This window comes from Glandiceps talaboti, chromosome 12, assembly GCF_964340395.1.
Source record: "Glandiceps talaboti chromosome 12, keGlaTala1.1, whole genome shotgun sequence".
In the NCBI taxonomy this organism is placed as follows: Eukaryota; Metazoa; Hemichordata; class Enteropneusta; family Spengelidae; genus Glandiceps; species Glandiceps talaboti.
In genome coordinates, this window is record NC_135560.1 from 13,020,884 (window position 1) to 13,044,831 (window position 23,948).

The 23,948-nt window shown below is 34.5% G+C and overlaps 1 protein-coding gene across 1 annotated transcript in view; it reads right to left on the reverse strand.

Moving 5' to 3' along the window:
• LOC144442953 (uncharacterized) overlaps positions 1 to 23,948 on the reverse strand; it is a 120,063-nt gene that overhangs the window by 95,402 nt on the left and 713 nt on the right. The window lies entirely within an intron of this gene.

Sequence of the window (23,948 nt, forward strand, 5' to 3'; positions counted from 1 at the left end):
AGACAGCAGCAATCTGACCTAAAACATCAGATGAGACCTTTGATAAACAGTGATTATGGATGATCACACTAGATGGCTGCCATAGTGATCAGTATGACTTCATGATGTGGTGTGGATTTATAACTAAAGCTCAATATAAAGTCTTTGGCAAAAGCTATAAGTAGAACTATAGCACCACAATACAATTTGTATCTTCGTGAACAGGGGGAACAAAGGCTCAATAAATCCATATAGGAAAAAGCCACAAGGAGACATACTGTACTACATTATAATCTGTACCTCCATGAACAGCAGCAAGACCTCATTCATTTTGATGTACACTGTATTCTTGATCCAGCTCAGTATTACAAAATCATTAAAAGCTCCATAGCTCCATAGGAATAGACCGCAAGGAGACATACCACACTTACAAGAAGACCTCACTTCTTTTGTGTAAGTGCACATTTGATTTATATAATGGTCTTCAGTTTAGTCAAAAACTGCTGATCAAAATCACATTAAAGTGAAAACATCACCACTGGCATTACACAGCATGGAATCCCTGCGAACCAACCAGGCCATTTTCATTTCCTCACATGAACAATACAATAGAGTAACACAGCATGGCCTCTATCTACATTGTAGTTATTAAAAGTCTTCATTCCAAAGCTGATACAACTTGCCCCAAGGCATTTCACATTTTCCCAGTAATACACAAAATCCTTGCACACCTTGAATGACCTACTGTGCAATACATGTATGTATACATGCATGCATTGCATCTTTTTAGATATATCCACTAAAAACTAGGGTCAAGACAAAGTCTCCATTTTGACACAATGCAGCCAAAATGCTTGTTCATGTGTATTTGACATTTGCATGCAGTACATTTGTAGTAGCCTGGAATCCATGCAGATTGGGATTTTAAATTTTGGTTTTCCCATCTTTTAAATTCTCCATCCGCATCGATTCCAGGCTAGTAATGGAGGTGCCCTATAGAAGTACATGTATACACACCTGCCCAGAAAATCATATAAGGTTATACATATATATACAATACCCAAGAGAGGCATAAGTGGGTTGAGCTACAAACATGCAAAATGGAAGGGGATGCACACATATAGTATAGTACTATTAGTAGGAAGATATTGTAGATTTATATGCAGACACAGCTTACCAGGATAACACTACTTATTCAGAATATCGCGCCATCATAAGCTAAAGATCTAAACCACAAGGGGGTTGTACAAAATGTAGTAGAAAGAATTGAACACAAATGTACAAGACACAGCTTACCAGAAATACAGTCAAACTTAGAGAATACATCATGCCATTAGGGCTATGACTGATTCCTTCATGCAATGAGAAGAAAAATAATGACTCAGGCACATGGCCACTACTCTTGAACAATGAGTCAGTCACATTAATTGGAAGTGATTCTAATTTGAAGAAGCAACCAGGTTACAATTGCAGCTTCAATTCAAGAAGATGATGATGACGACTAGATTAAAATATCTACGATGTGAATTCAGATTTTAATTGAATCTTCATCCCACGTGCACAAAAGTACATGCAACTGATGCTGACAAAGACTGCTTTTAAATTATAATGTTCTAATCAAGCATAAACTGATACTGTTGTATTTACGGCATAATTCACAAATCATCCTTGAATCTGCCCAAAAATCATAATTACACTGAAATTTTTTTTTTATTATTCACCCCGGGGTAAGTTTGAATTTTGCAATTCCATTGACAAAAATGCAACCTAATATACATCCTTGGAGGCTGTTTGAAATGTGAGATTTTACTTGAGAAATATAGTTCTGAGATAAGCGTTTGCCTCATTAATGCTTCCGTAGTTCAATTCAATACAATGTACGTTGTCCATTCAAAAGTGAATCCTTATCTTGTAATAAGCTGCAAGGAAAATTTATGTAAAATGTATATATATTCCATACATAAAATTTGAAAACTAGCTACTTCATGTCGACAATGCACACAAATCCATTATGACAATATACATGTCCATGCAACATATAGTACAGTGCTTTGAGCACACTGTGGGAAAGCGCTATATAAAAACCAACATCGTTATGATTATCATCATATATACATTTCTTAGAACAGGACAACAAGGTTGTATTGACATGATTGAAATACCATCTTTTCACTGTGGATGCATGCTAGACAACATGCTGTAATATTTTGTTTATATTCGGGTGACACATGTAAGTTATACATCCTGAAATAGACCTGGCTAACAAGGTTACTGCAGTATAAAATTACAATAACAAACAGGCTTTATTTAAATCCTGCACACATCTAAAAGTTAAAGTGATTTACTGTGATGTCTAATCACTAGACATGAAGTACACTCTACCTTGCACCAGCTAAGTTGTACAGCTTTGAACACAAAATACAAGATTTATAACCTTGTCATTCTAACGCATGTACGTCATTGATCCTGTGGTGCCTAGCAACTACTTCCAAGCTTCAACATTGTTAAGTATGCGCCTCAAGAACACATCAATGAGAAATTAAATAATTTTCATATATATACATATATATGGGAATACCCACAAATATAATTTTATAATATAATCGTCCACTAAAATATGAAACAATTAGAATTACAAATGTAAGCTTGCACACTGGGAATAAATCCTGCGTTTTTGGTTTAATGTGTACAACTTGGCCTGTGCGTGGTATAATGCATCTCATACTTGTTCTTCACATCCATTCATTTGTCATCACAGAATTAACCTCATAATGCAAGACTAATAGTTTCAGTATTTCTTGCTGTTTGTTATCTCTACTAAGACATGCCACACAGTGAATCACCTTGTAATACTTTCCAAATACATTCATTATGATTCACGACATTTACTTTTATAAGGTCAAGGCAGTACTTTACTATGTGCTTTTTCTCAAAGAAGATATAAATGTGTGTGATGCATGATGTATTGGTACAAACGTAATGTTTTGTCTTGACCTGACTGTCAAGATGTTTGTAGCATACAAATTTAAGACGGGAATTATAACTTTATTATAACACGTCAATATGAAACACATCGATGTAACCTATCCTAGAACATACATGTACATGGAACTTGCTATTCCATCATCTGTCAAACCAATACTAAAACATAATCTGTCCAAAAACAATTTGATATTCATGTGGCAACTGTTGAAAACGACATGTGCATGATTTACCATGTAAATATAGTGTGATATTAATAGATGAATCTGTGTACAGCCTATTCTACATTTAGTACATAATCGTAGCAAAATAACATACAGTACATTTGTATCATCAGGGCTCGAAATTCGCGGTAGTCCCGCATCCACAGACTACCAATGTTTGTCTCTGGGCTACCAAATTATGTGAGTGGTAGCCCAATTGGGCTACTAAGTTTTGAATGAAACTGTGACAGCCTGACTCCGACACCTTCCCGGGCCGGGGGCCTCTGAGGTCGCAGTCCTGTGGGACGTGTTCTCGCCAAAATTGGCGTCAAAATCAGTGCGTCTTTTCCAAATTTACATCCACACTACATGTATATCAAATGTACACGAAATACATGTACACTGTACACATCATTCTTCGTATACAGAGGTTGTACTTCCAAAATGTCACAACAAAACATTTATATGCAACAATATTCTGTATAGCGATTTAATGTTATCTTTCTGTACTTTCAATTTCCCATGGTAATCACTCTCTGGAAATCTGCTCTCCGGCCCGGGCTCTTCCGGTTCTTCTCGGAGTCGGAGTACATTACACTCTCGGTACAGCACTGCTACAGTAACTAAATTCCATAACATGAATGACAGCTTTAACTTTCAACTTGACAGAGACACAGTTGTAATGGTGTTTGATAACATTTTATGCTGATGAGAACTGTTAACTTGGTATACACCTACAGATTCGTTTATTCTTGAACGCTGCCTAAAACATTCCGTGTGTAAACCACGCTCACGCAACCCCTGAGAGCATGCAGTGGTGAATGGTAAATTCACGTAATGCATTCGATCTAGTGGTAGTAGTAGCAAAGCTCAAAAGAAAGTTGAAGTTTTAGTGAGAATGAAATGGTGACATGATGATTTGAATTCATCTGAGTGAAGATTTCAGCATGGACCGTCTGCTGATCTCTTCGCCCATGAATGGAAGGGGCTTTGCCGTAATGGCCCGTCATGTATTAATACAAATCCTGTCGAACCCGTCTGTTAATAAGTAACCAATCACGTGGATAGATAATGATAACAGCACATAGTTTCTAAACTACCCAAGACGTAGTCTCCACATCAGGAAATGGCCATGGGGCTTATGAAACTGTTTATCGTTTTCCATACGTTGAATCATATTCAAATTTTACAGGTCTCACTGCACCAAGAGATTTAGATAATAGTTACAAGTACAAACTGCGACTATATGTTTTCTCTTCATTGCAATAATAACCGTATGTTGTTTGCTAACAGTAAGCCTCATACGGCCCCTCTTTATGACACGTCCCCAGAGACACATCCACATGCAAAAAATTGCATCCCCAATGTCAAATATGGCGTGAAATACACACTAAAATAACGTGTTAACGTGACCTCTCAAGTTATTCAATCAATCATCGAATTCAATACATCATCCCTGATCATATAGTTACATATATACACAAACACCATTAATTTAGGAATGTATGCATATGGGCTACCAGTCACTGCTCTCGGGCTACCAAATTTAAATGATGGTAGCCCACCTGGGCTACCAAGAAAAAAAACGAATTTCGAGCCCTGTATTCATGTACAAGATAAATCACAGTACAAGGACCACTGGATCCTACATCAATCTGATTAAAATTCACTGTATATGTAATGGTCTGCAAGTTGTTCGGTTCTATCTATTGCCTTCTCTTTTTAGCTTAGCGTTATTTGTTTTACAAATTCACGATATCATTACTGCTTCTACATCTGACCAATTCGGATTACCGATAACATTCAAATTTCATGCATAACCAATCAAAACCCATCTTACAGTTAACACTGCAGTAAGACAGGTTCTCATTCGTTAAATGAAGAATTTAAACATGGTCTCATTTGAATATTACTAAGAAGTAAAACCAGTCAGATGTACATCGTAGAGCAGAAACCAAGACCAAAACCAAAATGTGAACCATGTAATACAAAGGACAACTCTCGCAAAAAGACGAAGGTACATCTAATACTGGTAGTGAACAATTCACAGTACCTGAAATACATATTACTGTCTAGGATCATCATAAAAATAATGAGTATTAAATTTCCTGGTTAACACCATAACTTCCACTCCACATGCTAGCCATTATCATGTCCTCAAGTGACTCATTTTCAAACTGGAAGATGAGTTTGTAGTAAACTGAATGAAGTAACCAATTACAACTGCCTGTCAGTGTGTGATAGGTTACAATTGACATGAGCTGCTCACCCTTTCCTCAGCACAGGATTTAGTTAGATTTTCAGTAGAATTTATCCGTCTTGACTATACATGGGGGGGGGGGAGAGAGAGAGAGAGAGAGAGAGAGAGAGAGAGAGAGAGAGAGAGAGAGAGAGAGAGAGAGAGAGAGAGAGAGAGAGAGAGAGAGAAAGCAAGAAAGAGAGAGAGAAAGAGAGAGATAGAGAAAGAGATCATAGAAAATGACTACACATGTACATATACATGTTAGATGCAGATCAATTTGATGTTCTATTTAAAGTAAAATAACAGCATATCAGATCAATCAGTGTGACCTTTAACCTTTTCTACAACATAATTTGACATTCCCATGCTAAAACAACATGTAATATTATAAAACCAAGTAATTTATTTCCCAGGAAAAATTGTCAATCTTCTGAGAAACTACTGCTAAATGTAAAGCAGTGTGCACATGATAATGTGTGTGTTGCCTTCCAAAGAAATCCGTGTGTTGCCTTTCAAAGATGTGATTTATATATCCTGAGACAACCAACATCATCGATTTAGGATAACAGATTGATAAAATGTCTCTGTGACCTAATTCAGAGACAAAATTTGTAATTCCATGGTTATAACAAAATGGTGCCTCTTGGACTAGACATTCTGTACTGCATATCAAAGGAACACAACAGAAAATTACAAAATGAGATAAAAATATGGTAGATCTTTGATACTCTATGAATCCTATCTTGTGACAAAATTGTTATTCTTCAGATATCACATCCCATGTGTAATACATCAATGAACATTTTTTTTCCAGCATTCCTTTTGGAAAGATAGTGGGAAAAACCCAGAGATTAGATTGAACTATCTGTAACTCCTACAGTACAAAACCTAGCTACCTCAAAAAATGCTATCTCACCTATGTCAAATTCCTGCAAAAAAAAGAAGAAGGCAATTCATTTGAAAAATTTTGTACCATCGAAGCCCTTTCCTTGGGAAAAAACTCAGACGATACAATTCCCTAATTCAAGTAATACATTCTGGGCAGTCTCCCTGTGGATACTAAGTCTGTGTGTCTTGTTGAACAAAAAGCTAATTCACACAAAAAATTCTCTAAAGCCTTAAAAATCTGAATTCCTGTGGCACAACTTAGCTCATTACATGAACTTCTGTACAGTCTGGGACAACATTTGTAATTCCTTTAGTTGGCCAACCTTCAGAGGCGATGATGTCAACGAATTGAATCTGTTAATCCCATAATTGTACAATAACGCTTCAAGGAAAAACTCAATCCAATGGCTGCCATCTGATGTGACAAATGCAGCACATCTTCCATAAATATCTGCTCTGTTCTCTTACTGATTCTATTAGACTCCTTAATCATGGTACATGTATGCATGACCTGAAAACATGGGTCTACATGTTCTGTATGATACAGAGATGCTGTAAGACAGTACTAAAAGTTACATGTACAAATGCTTTGAAGTAGGCTGAAATCCATACCGTCTTCTACAAGTCTATGCAATCCTACAGCTACAACACATGAAGGAAGTTTTGAGGAGGATGATCAATATCCCGATTGACTGACTGTGCATGAAAACATGACAATAAATATTATCAGTGTTATACATGCATGACATGTATGTGTGTGTGTATACATGTATGTACAATGTATGTGTATGTATGTATGTATGTATGTATGTATGTATGTATGTATGTATGTATGTATGTATATATCATGTATGTATGTATATATGTATGTATGTATGTATGTATGTATGTATGTATGTATGTATGTATGTATGTATGTATGTATGTATGTGTATGTTCATTTATGTATATATATTCACACATGTCTGTCTGTCTGTCTGTCTGTCTGTCTGTCTGTCTGTCTGTCTCGATCTATCTATCTATCTATCTATCTATCTATCTATCTATCTATCTATCTATCTATCTATCTATCTATCTATCTATCTATCCATCCATCCGTCTGCACAAGTGAACATTTTGTACATGTACCTGTGTGCTTTCACTAACTGGGACACGGTTCAGCAAGAAATCATTTAATCAACAGGCAAAAGGAATTGTGCTATCATTTCCTTCCCTTATTTCTACATTACCGAGTACAATACATAATCAGAGAAAAGATTCATTTCAATTTCAAATTTGCTACAGATCAATTTCTAATGAAATATAAAATGTACTACTACTGTGCCTGCGAGACTGGTTCTTTATACATGTAATGTTTAGTACTATAAATGTACATGTATGTAAAACTGAAGAGCTATCAAAATTGTAAGTTTGATTACTTGTACTTTATTGATATATCAATATTATCATATCATATATACTGATTTTGTTGAAACTGTCTTGTAAGTTATAATGACTTAGTTGTAATACTGTACACCCTAAATCACCTGTGGCCCCAGTGGGTAAAGCGTATTCATATATAGCTACAATGTATACACATAATATGGTACAATAAACCCAATCACACTTGATTTTTGGGTCCGCACCCAAAAATCAGCATCCTCACTGCGACCACATTTTCAAATTGTTGCTATACTAAATATGGATACAATTGACCCCTAATAACATTGGTATTTTCACAATTTTCAGTGACTATATTGGTGATTGTCTGATTGAAAAAAATAATACTCCATAAACAGCTGGTGTAGCTTCAACTATTTTAACATTTCTGAACTAACAGAGCATTTTTCATGATAAATCAAACACAGAGTTAATATTTTCATCTGTGGGAATTCATTTTTTGAAATTGATCGTTTCACATATATTTCAATGAAATAAACATTCTTCATCTTTTCCCTGGTCTGCAAGACATTTTGAATACATTTCCAGTTAATTTCAGATATTTCACAACACGGTTATAATATATATTCAAAGTCTACTTTATTAGGAATGATGGTTTTCTATTAAGGACTCGGGGGGGAAGTAATATCCATGTAATGTAAGCCTGCAGTTGTGCGCAAATTTTATTTTATTTTATTTTTTTTTCAGGCGTAGTCATTTGAAGTTAAGAGCCCAACATAAAATGTAATGAGTATTTGTTTTAATACTTGAAAGCCTGTCATACTATAAATGCACATGTACGTGTACCCGGTTATATTATTAATTTAATATTCATAGCAATACTTCCCGACATCCATTAACATAGCAGGTAATTATGCAGCACGATCTACTATAGTGTGTTTTCGTACGTTTGTAAGTAGGTAGCACTACTCAAGTAACCCAGCACATTTATATAATAAGAACGTAATAAAAAAATGTCACTTCATCCATGATTTCTGCCCTCAGGTTACTCAGATGCCAGAAAACCTTGCCAAAAAACACAGACTTCTGGTACACAAAATCTTGTTTTTTTTCTTTGCAGTTTCATTATCAGTATTACTGTAATCTAATCCTTATTGGCATTCAGGTACATGTAACAACTCTGATGTATGCATCAAGTCATTCAGCCTGAAGCTAGGGAAGGGCTCTTGAAAATATTTCATTTGGTTTAATAAAAGCGTTAATAGTATATCCAGCCTCCATGGAAATATAAAAATACACCTGTTCCCATCATAGTTGTTGTTAGACTGCCTCTGGCTTGCTTTTTGTCTTTTCAAAAAACAACTGAATTCAATAAATGCAAAGAAATTCCAACAGCTGATCAGTCATTGCATAATACCTTGGAAGCTGCAGAACACAATTCTGGATTTTCTACATTCACCTCCTTATTCATGAATGAATCACAAGTTATACAGAAAAATCAATCTATGCGATTTAGAAATTGTACAAATATCCATTTACTGTACAAATAAGTAGATCACGCCTGATGAAAATCTACTGTAGGGTGGTGCCAAGTTCTGCAAAACATTACAAATTTGAAGTTGATATAATGTGGCCTTTGTGAAACAAAATATGTTCTTAATACATGTAGTATGCATGTATAAGAACATTCCAGACTTTTGCTACATGTAAGTCTTAGCTACATGTGTTACTACTTATATGATACAGGTACATCTGTCAAGGAAATTTTTCTAGTTAATGAAGCCCTGGAAAGCAAACAGAGTACCTGGGCATGCAAGAATATACCTTCAATGTATAGAATGCCATCTTTCCCTACCATAATTTCTTGGGAATCCGTGGTGATAGATTTTAACCATTTCCATGGACATGGCTTCTCCAAATCTCCCAATGATTGGTGAAATCTCAACCTGTTCAACCCCTTCTTTACAACCGTCTGTGCATCATTAACGGTTATCTATCTATACATGTTAAACATGAACAAGTGCTAGTGTAGTCTGCATTACTATTTCCTGTGTGTGTTCACCTTGCCAAGGATGACTTGATTTATTTTAATGGTTTTCCAATTACCTGCAAATCTCTACGGATAGTATTCTCTTAACATGTGTGCTTGACTAGCATAGGGGGTACTGCATCTAATGGGTACTTCAACTTAACCTTGTTGTGATGCAGTAATGACAGGGGTGAAAGAAAGGTTGAGGACGTGAACTCTGAAGCTTCTGCATTATGGCTTCCATGTGTTTAGAATGATGTTTCCATCAACTGTGTGTTTTCACATACATGTATGGCAGGACACTTTGAAATATGTGCATGATGTACATGTACCCTGTGGCTACCATGAATTTATCTTTAAAAGCACACTCAAAATGGCATAAATGTATATCATATTTTCATACTAGTACTCATCTGCTGGGGTTTCAATCCCAGGTTCTCACATTCATGTTATCTTAAGAGAGGTGGAAATCTCGTAAAACTTCGTCACTTTCCTATTTACTGTGGTTGGAAACCTTGGTAACAGTTCTTGAGAACTCTGCTAGATACAATCATACTGTGGAAATCTCGTAAAACTTCGTCACTTTCCTATTTACTGTGGTTGGAAACCTTGGTAACAGTTCTTGAGAACTCTGCTAGATGTTAGCTGTACATGTACACAATCATACTGACTGTCACTGACAAATACTATCTCACACACACACACACACACACACACACACACACACACACACACACCCATATATATACTTGCATATATATATGCTAGCAATATGAATTTACCATGGCAACATCACTAGCAGGAAGAGCTAATTAGATGTGAATTCAATCATGCATACATTGCACATCAGTCACATCATATCATGCACACAGGAATAACAGATTACCATGGCAACTCACAACATAGATATAGCAATGTCACGATTTCTTCAACACCAAAAATGACAATGAAGGACATATGATAAAAACCTGTAATATACAATTGTATAAATTGTCCGGATAACAGTACACATGATGATGTACAGTTGTACAGATGAACTTCCCAAAGCGATCACGTTTAATTTACAATATTTTTTTGTGATTGTGTCATTTGATGGCCTAAAGTGCAATTTCATTTCCCTCTTTCTCTCCATACAATCATTCAGAGTTCATTCTATAAAGCTTCTGTTTCACATCAGGACTGGAATGCAAATTACTTTTTCCCCCGACTGATTTCTATTAGACAGAACAATACAACAAAAAGGTTTATGCTGTAACCAAGTTTTGACCGTTGACATTCTGCATTTCACAACTGTCAGATGTACATGTGGGTTACATACATGTATCTTAGTAAACTATTAAAATGTAAATGACCAATGTTCAGTTTTATTATATCAGTTTATCTCTTTGAAATGTGTTATCTGTTATGACAATGGCTGCAACATGTTGTCTCACAGGAAACCGACAGATACAATGTATACGTTTACATGTTATTCCCAATATTTTTCTTCGTTCAGCCAAGGAAAATACGAGTGACCTAAGGGGTGTTTGTCACTACGAGTCGATAGTACTGACAACCCCTTACAAAATATACGTGTATTTTCCATCTGAATGAAGAAAAATATTGGAGAATAACATAATTATACCAGTGCCAGTAATATCAAAGAAAAATTGGGGAAAGTAATGACGCTTTGACTCATATTTTGAATACAGCAGAACCAGTGACATAGACACATGTTGTCGTGATGTAGAACGATAAGAGTATATATTCCATATTTTTTGTTGAACCTTGCTCATGCATGGTATAAAATTAATACACATTATCACAAAATCACATGTATTATCTATTATTGTTCTGGATTTGAAGCTGTTTTGGGTTAAATATTTCAAAACGCTTAAAACTCCACTTTAGATTTAGGATTAAAATTTACGAAAAAAAAAAACAGCTATCGAAATAATTGGTCCAGAACAAAAGAATGACCTTATTAATATATTATGGATGCACTGATAAGATAACACTAATGCGATTGAAACCCTGGCCTTTAAGTATAAATGGCAAACAAATCATTCAAATCAATATATGCTTCATATTCATCCAAATAAAGTACTTGTACAATGTATATGTAGACGTACATGTACCTCCTGGTTTCACCATGTGGTGTGAATTTGGAAGAAGTGTTTTACCTAATACCAGTGTTTTGGGCTACCCTGGTAACAGACAAGCCAAACCTATTATCATTATTAAACCTGTATAGATTTCTATGCCTAGTACCAGAATTTGGGTGGGAACCACAGTAGATATTTGGGGAACTTGCATACATTTTTTACTTTCTGAATGCTCTTATTAATGAAAACACTGCCTGTGATGCTAAAAATCTAGACTAGAAAAGGATGACAAGGGCCCAGACTGCTGCAGGTACATGTACACTAAGAAAAATATAATAGTTTGGTTGAACTGTAGCAATCACTTATGGTGTACGAGGATTCTGGATTAATTATTTTCCAATCAATTAAATATTTTGTTTTGATTATTAAGTTTCCAAACATAAATACATTTTAATTACCAAATATACATAATTCATATTCAAATTATACATCCCATAAGAATTTAACAAAAAAATTCCATCTGCCAAATTGTTTTTATCTGAATCTGTGAGATTTATCCAAATTGTTATTGATATGAAAGTGCAGAAAATATTAAAATGAATGTCAGTTAATCAATCTAATTTTAAGAAAATTATGACATTGCAAATATTTCTCATAAAGTTTCCAATTATTTACTCATCTGTCCATTAATACAAATAGTGTTAATGTTTACTTACCGGTTTGTTATTTGTCAGCTCGACAAGTTTCTTACTCAAAATTGAATTCACACAACACATATACGATATACAATTTATCCTAGCTGGCAATTTGAATACTTATAATTACCACCGGATACATATACAGGCATATACGGTGTAAAACCTCCCAAAAAATGTGTGTTTCTGATAACATTCAATTTTAGAATAGATGGAGTAGGTAGATTTTTTGTTTTACTTTTAAATTATTTTTTTTTTCATATGTGAGTGTCTAGTTCAGGTAGTTACGTTTTCCATTGTTTTCAATATGGTCTCTTGGTTTCTTCTCATCAGATATACAGCCATTACAGATTAGAAGAACAGTTTTATATTGTCTTTTTCAGTTGATGTCAGTTTCTGCATCCACTATTTCTTGTGAGACTTCACAATTTTCGCGATTTTCTTTTCTTTAATTGAATACGTCAAAAAATGTTTAGGGACGACGTGAAAAACAAGGTGGAGTCAAGTAACTTTTTTTATCAGCCCTAAACATATTCCTACTAGATTTGCATTAGTCTATCTTGGTACAATATACTATGAATTATGAATTTAATATTTGATGTATGCATTTTAATAATACATGTATTTCAAATCCTTGTTTTCCTTTCACCTTCAGAACACCAATCGCTTAATAAAATAAATAAATAATGTACAATATTAAAAATTCTTGACATTGCAAAAATGATGCTACAATTACAACTACGCTTGTAATATCTATTTTTCGGTTCATTTTGTTATATTCATGTTTTGTAAGAAAAGTACACGATTGATTTCAAATTTACAATGCTGTATGTACTCTGGACGACGGAAATTTGACTGGCTTTTGATCGAGCTGTTAAATAAATATGTATTAATAATGTATGCCTGAAGGTTTACACACATGGAAATACAAATTATGCCTCAATGTATTTGCCATATCTCTATTATTCATGAGAAGATAGATAATGAATACTGTGTACTCTGGAATGACAAGCCACGACAAATGACGTATAGACATTAGGACAATACAGCGTATTGTTAGCAAGAGTATGTACATGTACATGTATAATTCTAAAAATGAGCAATATGTTTACGGAACTGTTTCCATTGTCAGTGCATTAGTGGGCATTTATTTTTCAAAAATGAATTCCGTGCAGATATATTTGACATGTACATGTAGACATACTCTGTTTACAGTGAACATTGATTTCAAAAGCATAAAAGCTTTTAGATGTTGAATCCAGCTATCAATCATATCGGAAGCCATTTTCTCTCTAATTTTTTTATTTTAAATGTATGAGCTAGATTGACAGATTTGTCATTCTTGGCACTTAGCGTTGGTAACAGTAATATGGAATGCAAACAACTACAAATCTGATAGTTGTATCCCCCAGTCTGACAAATGACCAGACCAGTGTGCCCTCTAAGCCAATTTGACGCGCACACAATTTCTAGTGACGCACCAAAATTTGGTGTTCCCCTACATCTTTTGTATCTCTTACTATGTGGTGACTCACAAGAAATGTGCGTTTTTACCATTTTGACCCAAAACAACAAAATTTGGCTATCATTCAAGATCACACTGGACCACACTAATCCTGAATTTTCTTACATTAGTATCACATTGTACAGTAACCTGGTCTTGTTACATGGTAACACAAGATTCTAGTGAGTCATCTGGATTCAATTCTTACAGCGGATGGAATCATTTTGAACGACTACATGTAGGAGACTGCTATAAATAACTTTGAACACAGGCAGGGTGCATATAATGATGAATAACAACTTCCGGGCTTAACTGACACAGCATGGCATACCTGTGTACATTAAACAACATCAGCACAAATCTGTATCTATTAACTACAGAAAGTATATTAATATCGCTGCAGTATACCTCTTATCCACATACATAACAACCACTCCTACATGTATATGAGTGAAAGCCTTACTTCAAATGAAGATGTATTTGTATGTTGCACATTTTAATACCGCTTAACGACTAACAACAATTGTACGTAAAATGGCTTCCTTTCTATCGGAGTTCTGTCGAGTACGGAACTTGATTCTGACATGTCCTTAATCAATCAACTGGTTAGACAACCTGGGTCTCTGGTGAAAGGAGAAGAATAATCCTCAAAATCATGTCCCAACTTACTCCGTCTGCAAGCAGTAGGACTACATAAAATGAAGACCAAATTACTACCTCAAATATCTATCTATATGGAAGTCTTTCTACATCTCTTGGCAAACAAAACATACAACACGTAATTTGTGGTTACATTATAATTCAGCTGTTTCATGTTGACAATTAAAACAAAGTGACAGCTGATATAAATAAATATGGCAGGTTGTCAAAAATAAGTCCACTTTACATAAATGTATACTTTTCTAAATATAATATTATCAATTTATGAATACTTCAAAAATTACTAACTGATAATTGATATATTATTTTTACTAAAATATATTGCTTTTCAAATTTTATTTCTTTCCAAATTGTGCATGTATTTATCATACACTACCCTACTTTGTCAGACTACAGATTCAAAGGTCAAAGGTTATATGAATGTAAACCTTTGACCTTTCCACTGGAGTGATAAGGCTGGCATGCAATGTCATTCAACCTTGAAAGTCTATTACAAGCACCCACACATTATGCATATACATTGCTTAGACGTGTCCGTCCCCTCACATACCCTTGGCCTTGACTTAGCAACTATATGTACAACTTACAAGGTATATCAAAATCAGAATATGAAAACACATGCGCTGTTACCTTGTTTTGGTGAAATTAAATACTACTGTAAATTATGACATATTACTAATATTATGGTAGCTAATTATGTAATAATGTCTCTCATTATATATGCAATGAATTTTTTTATGAGTATCATTTGTATTATTGCACACACAGATGATGTTCTGATATGTGTTGCTTATAGTAATGTAACTGTACTTCAGTAGTCAGTAAACCAGTCAGTTGTTGTTTTTTTCCCTATCAGTCAGAAAAATCATCGTCAAAAAGACAGCATACATGTAGTTTGTAGCATGGGACCCTGGCTGCACATTAAATTATAGTATGTGCATTAATATGCATGTATGCATCTGCATACAAATTCAATGTATATGTAAAGATGGCATACATGTATGTATTAACATTTCAGGCTCACTTGGGGACTTGAATTTATGTGTTCCTTAGACGATATCACACTTGTCTCGATTTAACGAAAATGAGGCAAAAGACATGATCATAATTCTGTGGTTTGTAACCTAATGATTAACGATCGACTGTCCCCATAAGTGCTAATGTGATACTATTGCATCTATGTCATCATAATGTATGTACACACTCATTTCATTTCCATTTGTATGGCTTCAATTCGGACAAGCTCAAATAATAACAAGACAAATGTGTACATGTATATGTGTCTCATGATCATACCCATCTACTGCTATATTCAAACCCATTGGATACATAATTTATCTCTTTCCTATAATATCTGTTGCCATCACTTCAGTGTCACTTTCTAAGTCTGTTTCTGGGCAATGATTAATTGCTGAAAAATAGTCACTGTATAAAGAAAATATCATCCTATCTCTTTCTGACGAATACAGAGGAACATTCAGCCTGACTGAATCATTGAATGATTTCTGAATTAACAACGCCGGTTATCTGAAGCCACTGTACTACTGCACTTTATCCCATTATCTGTTCTCTATTAGTCTTTTTATTGGCCAGGTGAATAGAAATCTCCATCATTACCCTCACATGGTCCATTAGCACTGGTCAGTATTCACATTGGTCACAACTAAGTGCGACAGTATCACATCAGTGGCACAACTTCGTGGTATACTATACGTTGCACAAAACGATATGAAAATCTGGAGAAAGCAATAATGTATAACAGAGGCCAATGACAAAAATAGGTGCTTCTGATTAGCAATTTAATCTTTCCTTATTTTTAAACTTGTCCTTTCTTTACATGTAGCTCAATAAAATAAACTTGAATGTAAATTAGTATGTATTATACATTGTACAGACTGTCCAGCTGCTTACATTCCAAAAGTAGAATTAAACGTAGACTAATCACTTGCATGACAAGGGTTGATTAGTGTTTTTTAAATGTTTTTTGTTTATGTCAGATTTTTCAGATGTAGACATTACTGTATGTTCATTACATTTACACTGCATTTTACATGTAATACCTACATGTTGATGATCATGAAAAGGTATGGTTTCCAAAGCATTGGTATGCCACAGATACAGATACAGATACAGATAGATACAGATACAGATACAGATACAGATACAGATACAGATACAGATACAGATACAGAAACAGACATACATGTATGACTTTCTGTAACTTTCAAACATTGTAAATTTCGCGATGGTATTTAGCAAATAACACATGCACTGCATCACATATTTGTCATACATAACAACTTGCAAAGTAAAATTTTTCTGGAATAAACGAACTTATTTTCTAAATTCTAACTTCCAGTTTACCTTGTAACCTGGAGTGACTGCAGACGTCTGGAATGCAAAATATTACACAGCCCACAGGAACTGAATGTGAACAATCATCTGGATACTTTCACACGTCAATTTACAGTCTAAAGTTTATCTTCCTCTGTATATACTTGAATGTGCTGGCTTTTGTACAATAGCTGTCTTGTTCTAGTGTTTCTACACAGTAAGTAGTTTTCTTTAATGGTAACTTGATACTCTCATTACCCAGACAGAGAAGTACTCGGTAACTGACCAGATACTTCAGTACTCATGTGACTGTTTACTTCTGTTAATCAACAGTACGGTTGCAAGCTAGCACAGGTACAAACTACATCATGTTGCTTGTACTGCACTGATACCTTGCCTTGCTAAACTAATCAGTGTCAACAGTGACTGACATTTAAATCCGACAATTGGTCAAACTTTCACTTGTACCTAAAGCGCATATAGGATACATTGTATCACTTGTACCCGAGTTTTTTTTTAAAAAGAGCATAATCGTGTGTTTCAACATTTCAAGTCTTCTCCTGCGCTAGATTCTAGATGTTAATCACAGGATTGGTCGATCCTAACCATCTACGTATAAGCTTCTTGTGAATAGACTACTTAGTATTGCAGTCATGCACTGCTTCAACTTCCATGAATAGCACAACCTCATCTCACTACTAGTATACACATGTATCAATAACATAGGTCAAATCATGTGGTTGCAACTCTGTCAGATCCAGCCTTTTAAGAAGCTATACAGTTCAGACAACTGTCAAGAAAGAAACCATTCATTTGTTAAATGTATTTCTATTAATTAAACATTAATAAGGCAGTGGGCATGTCACCTGCTGTCAATGTTGTAATCTGAGTGACCCTGAAGTCACTAGGAAAAGGTCATCTGAATTCTGAAATGTACAGTCTGAGTTACTCGTACAATTTACAAATTTCAAGTATGACTAACTTAAGTGATGAAGACTAACAGCCATGATCAACAGTTTAAGAAACCATCAATTTCTCATATTACTTTTTATAGCTATTCTTACAGATCTTTATATTATTATATTAAATGGCTGCGCAAGCATGTTAGCTGCTGTAAACGTCAATACATGTACATGTATGACCCCCAGGCTTCAAGACAAGGCCATCTACAGCCTAGAGACTTGACTACTTGACCTGTCAATGACATCATCAAGCCAGTAGCTACGTCTCTGGGCAAGGTCATTTACAGCGAGATGTACAAAATGTATATGTACATTGTATACACAATAAATCATATACAATGACTTGAATCATGATCAAAAGGCTGTAATCTCAGTTTTCTAGACTAGTATCACACTGTTCTCTATCTGTTTACGTATTTCTAACTTTTATTTTCATAGAAACATTAATGAGGCCACAGGCAGGTCACCTGTTTTCACAGATGTTGTTTGTGTAATGCTGAAGTCTTCAAGGAAGGGTCATCCAGTACAAGTCAACAGATTACTATGAATTCTACAAATGTCAAGAAACTTTCTATTTTTCTTTAGTATTAATTAGACGACAAATCGTGTCATCTACATGTACAGTCACTGTCACTATACACTATTGTTATTTAGATGACCCTGAAGTCTTAACTCAAGGTCACACGACAGGGCTTACTGCAGACAGCATGACACCAGCTTTTTGCTAAAAATAACATGTGCAAGAATAACATGTGCAAGAAGTGTGGACTTTTAACTTTGTGTTGAACTACATATCACACATGTAGTCTTCTTAATTTATCATGACCAGATTCTTATAATGCAGTTTATTTTGTTGTACATTGCACAACAAATATGCAGCAGAAGAAGATGACAGTTACCTGGGGTGGTTTTTAAGGCCGGCGGTCTCAGAATGGAGGATACATTACACAACTAATTAACAGCTGCATACCTGAACATAACTACCTGTACTATAAATCAGTTATGCTTGAAAAGATCACATGAAATGAAAGCTAGTTACAATTGGTGTACTATTCAAATTGCTAGTCTGTGTTTACAAAACATACAAATGTACTATTGATAGTAATTACTACCGAACCTGTACTTCAATGCTACGGGAGTCAATGTGCACAGGATGGTTCTATTAGGCAGCCACTGACCAATCAGATTCAGTATCAGTGTATACGTGTACATTGCACTGATTTTGATTAGTTGATTTAGATGATAATCAAATGCACCAATGCATGCATGCAACGTGTCTTGCCTAATTTTACAAGAATGATTCTGACAACAGAACATGTACATGTATATATTGAAGTGAAATGATTATACCAAAGCCTATGATATGCTTTAGCCATTCAGTACTAATGAACAGAACTTTGCTCTGGAAATCGGCGCTATAGAAATTTGATTGATTGATTGATTGATTGATTGATTGATTGATTGATTGATCGATCAAAATAGTGCAGGTCATCACTGCAGTAGCCCACAGACTTGAGAGTCTCATTCAACATATTGACTCAACAGTGAAACTGTCAAGCCATATAGCCAAGTTCTCTACATGTAGCTATCCTTGCTGATGAAAGGGATTTACCTACATGTAGTTGTTATTTATGGGATTGATTTCACCCTGAAAACAGGAATCTATCTACTATTCTGGCTGGGTTTTACTGTATACATATTCATGGAGAGCGATATGAAGGTGATGATGTATCATGTATATAGAAATGCTGAGAAAGACTAAAATTATGTACATAAGTGGAATAAAAGCAGAAAAAGATTTTGAATAGATGTAGAAATGAAAAAAATTCCACCGCATTCACTGTTTATACAACTACATGTAGGAGTTTCAAATCCCCTTCACTATACATGTTTCTATCACAAAAGAAAAGAAACATTTTCATGCAGTGAATAGAACAAATAATGTACTCTAGAAGTCTTCTTTAGTTAGTGCCGAGTTTCTAAATGTATATTAATTTATATATAGTACAGTAATCATTCACTTGAAACATCTATTCTATTATTAGCAAAGTAGTTTCAACTACGTACATGTAGCTGCAAAAGTGCAAGCTTTCCTTTCAAAGAAAGTCCATTTGCTCCAAGTCTGCAACGAACAGCAAGGGTGAATTTCCTCTGCTGCAAAATGAAAGATTCTACTCATCTATAGAAAGCATTGAATTTTTTACGACAGCTCAATTTATCCATAAATTGCCAAACGTTGTAGGCAAGAATCTGTGGTAAATCAACCGAGACAGCTGCCTGCACAAATTGAAGCGTTCAGTGTGGCGACATGCCAACATCTGAAACTAACAATTTTGTAAATAATGACCAAATGAATATGAAAATATCTCTGATCTAATTGTGTAATACAGGGCACACACATATTACTGTAATAGACTAAAAATCCACTCTCCTATCTTATTATCCTCAATTTTTTTTTCCGGCATCCAGCAAAGAAACAATTTATTCCACTTGGGAATCTTCAAAGTATGTATCATTTGTGGACAGTTTACAGTGTGTTTGTACCACTTTCATTTTTATAAGAAACAAGTAGTTCTAATGACTTCATTGAATTCTATACATCCCCAATGTTCATTTCATCTGGCACTCAGCATGGTGTCGACTATTTTGTATTATTAGTAATTCCTTCATCAGGGAATAACATTCCCATTTTCTCCCTGTACCGTTTTTTTGAGATGAATTTGAGTTGACTGGCAGTTATAGAACTGATTGTAGCAAAGGGGGTTGGCGACTATCAAGAAAACAAAACACTTGAGATTGAGAAATAAAGGAGGTAGGGACCAATTTTGACTACAACACCGAGTAAGTTACAATGTCTTCCTCAGCTTCACGTCTTCAGCATGGTTTGTGAATAAAACAACTCTCATAAAATTTGCAACTGTATAATAATATCTCATTATATAATTCTGATGCTGAGCTTCTTCTGTACAGGTACATAGTATATTGATTTTCATAGAAATGCCAGGAAAGAAAAAAGCCGAGCAAACACCATTTAATGTATGAAATAACGAGGATTTTTTATGTCTAAATAACATTTGTGGGATAAGTCATGACAAGCAAACAGTGAAGATGCCTTGTGGGAATCATAATGCATAGCATTCCAATAAACACATCAATCATTCTTAGCGTACACCTGCATACAATGTTGTGTATACGACATCAAGAGTACCTGTGTGATGTTCTTATTTGCCTCTCAAGAAACATCATGATTTCTACAACATCAAGGGCAATAGTACTACTTCCGCCACAAATTACACTACACAGATTAACACTGACAAAGTTAACTCCTTTTTTTTTACAAAGGTATCATCTGACAAATTCTTCTAAGTGTTTCCATGCTATAAATCACTGGAAAGGTTAAATGACAGCTGGTTTACACTATTATGTTGAGTTGCTGTGTAATCGCTAAACATATAAAATATGTCATAATTTTTTATCAAATTTAATATCTCTTTCCTTGAAAAATAGTCAACCAATAAGACTGACAGAACCTTGGACAGCTATATTTATACATCACTACTGAAACTGAAACCTCAAAACTAGCAAATTATGGTGGATAATAACTGCCCACAAGGTCAACAAATCCAGTCCAATTAAGTCCTAGCACATACCACTTGAATATATTATAAAGCAGAATAATAATATTACTAGCATGATACAAGAACAGCTGAACATTGAAACTAGCACTTCCTGTCATGACTAAAACCATGAGCATCTATATTTGCATCAAACTCAAGTCTAAATAGAAGTGACAGGCTTGATTATCAATCATAATTTTACATAATTTTATCATCAGAATGTCAATTCTTACCAGCTGACCTTTAAGGTGTGGACACAATGGTACAGTATCTCTCAGATCATTATATTACTTCTCAGCTAATGAACAAATTAATAATACACCCAAATATTGTCATTTATTATTTTTAGAAAAACAAGTCCTTACTGTTTGTTCAAAACAGAGATGCAAGTCTAAGATTTGTTATTTCATTTCAAGGTAGACTTGACAACCACTGACATTAACATATTTTAATTTCTAATTTTTCCTATACTTATTTCATACATACATATAGGATTATATGGTTCATATAACTCTGTTCTGCTAAGCATCGACTCTAATTAACATACATTTTCAGCATGCAAAATTCATCACTAAGAATTATTTTACATAATTCATTTGAAATAAATGCTTCCTGCGATTAAAATTTCAATAAAATTCTTAGTGTCTTAAAATTCTTATGTGCATCAAGATTACAATTTCCCATAACACAGTATATATATATATTGCAATGCTTTTATTGCCTATAACCGAAGTGAATGCACATGTAGTGCATTCAAGAAGAGGCAGACGGTACAGCCTAACAATCAATAAGCTGCTGAGATATTCTGTATTGTAACACAGCTCCAGTTAAAATTTAACTTAGGATAACCATTTCAGTATTACAGTGCCAACAATTGTACTAGCCGACATTAGTACATCACATACGAAAATAGGAAATATTTTTCAAACAGAAAAAAAATCACAATATGGCACTGTTCAGGCCTCAAAATAATAACCTTTGCTGCGTTGTCATATGTCATCATACTGTCCTTTTATATTTAAATCACTATATTTTACATCATTGTATATGTATTAGTTTCCACTACATCAAAAACTGTATTTTCACACAAAGGAAATATTGTACTCTTCAGATCTAAATACAAAGAGTTTCTCTACTTTTTCTCTTTTCATAACGAATTTTGTATACAGTTACATCATCATATTATATATTAGTATGTCAGTGGAATATGGCAACATGTTTTATACACAGGAAATACTGCCCTGTTCAAGCCTCAAAACGACAAATTCCACTCCTTTTTCCACTATTCATCATACACTTGGTGACTGTTCACATGTTTACATCATTATTATAATTTGTACATGTACTTGTATGTCATAGAGGAATATTTAAAAAAAAACAAAAAACAATCTTTTTACAAACAGGAAATACAGTACAAGTCAGGCCTCAAAACAACCAGTTTCACTCTTCTGTCATTCTGTTTACAACAGCTGGGAATCATCAACATCATTATGTTTACTAAGGTTTCATTGTAAACCTTGACATGTGTGTTTGTGAAGTTTATCTTTCAATACCTACATCATGATGTAAATTAACTCTCTACCTCTATTAAAAATAACCAGACACAAGAATGAACACAACTCTGATGACAACTCTTACACTTCATAAGAATATCTCACAATATCTTGGGAATACTGTGACATTTTGGTTGATGATGTAATGGCAGTTGTTCATTATTTTCCCATTACAGCTTCATTATAAATGCAACAGTTTTCATAAACATGTCAACTGAAAGTGAAAATGACTTTTTTTCCCACAAATGGAGTAAAATACCCATGAGTACTTCAGAGAGATAATTAGTTGAAAAACACAGCTACTTGCCCTTGCAAATATGTTTAGTGTTTGGCATTTACAACATAAATTGCGACCGGCTCTACTTTGATATCATTTTGACTAAAAACTGATTAATTTTTCTTTAGAAAATGAGAAATTGATATTTCAATTACGATATGCCCAAAAAAAACAAATTACAAGTTGGTTAAGGATGTCACCACTCCCCTCGCTATTAACTTGTTTGGAGAGATCATTCAGTTAAAATAAGATTATCTCAGCCCTCACATTTTGATGGCATAGTCACAAGATTTTGCTCTGAATACCAGAAACTTGATCATTGATGGTGTGACTGTCTAATGCCAGTATAGTGACAATTTATCCTTATATAATTGCACAACAATACCCTGGTGAATTATACATGATAATTTCCTAATTTGCTTACTCATATGCAAATTAATTACCAGGTTCTTACTGTGTGGCCCCACTGAAAACACTGCAGACAGACTGAATTTTTCGTAAACAATTTCAATTTACATGTAATTGTGACCGAAATCACCTATTTCAAATTGTTATCCGA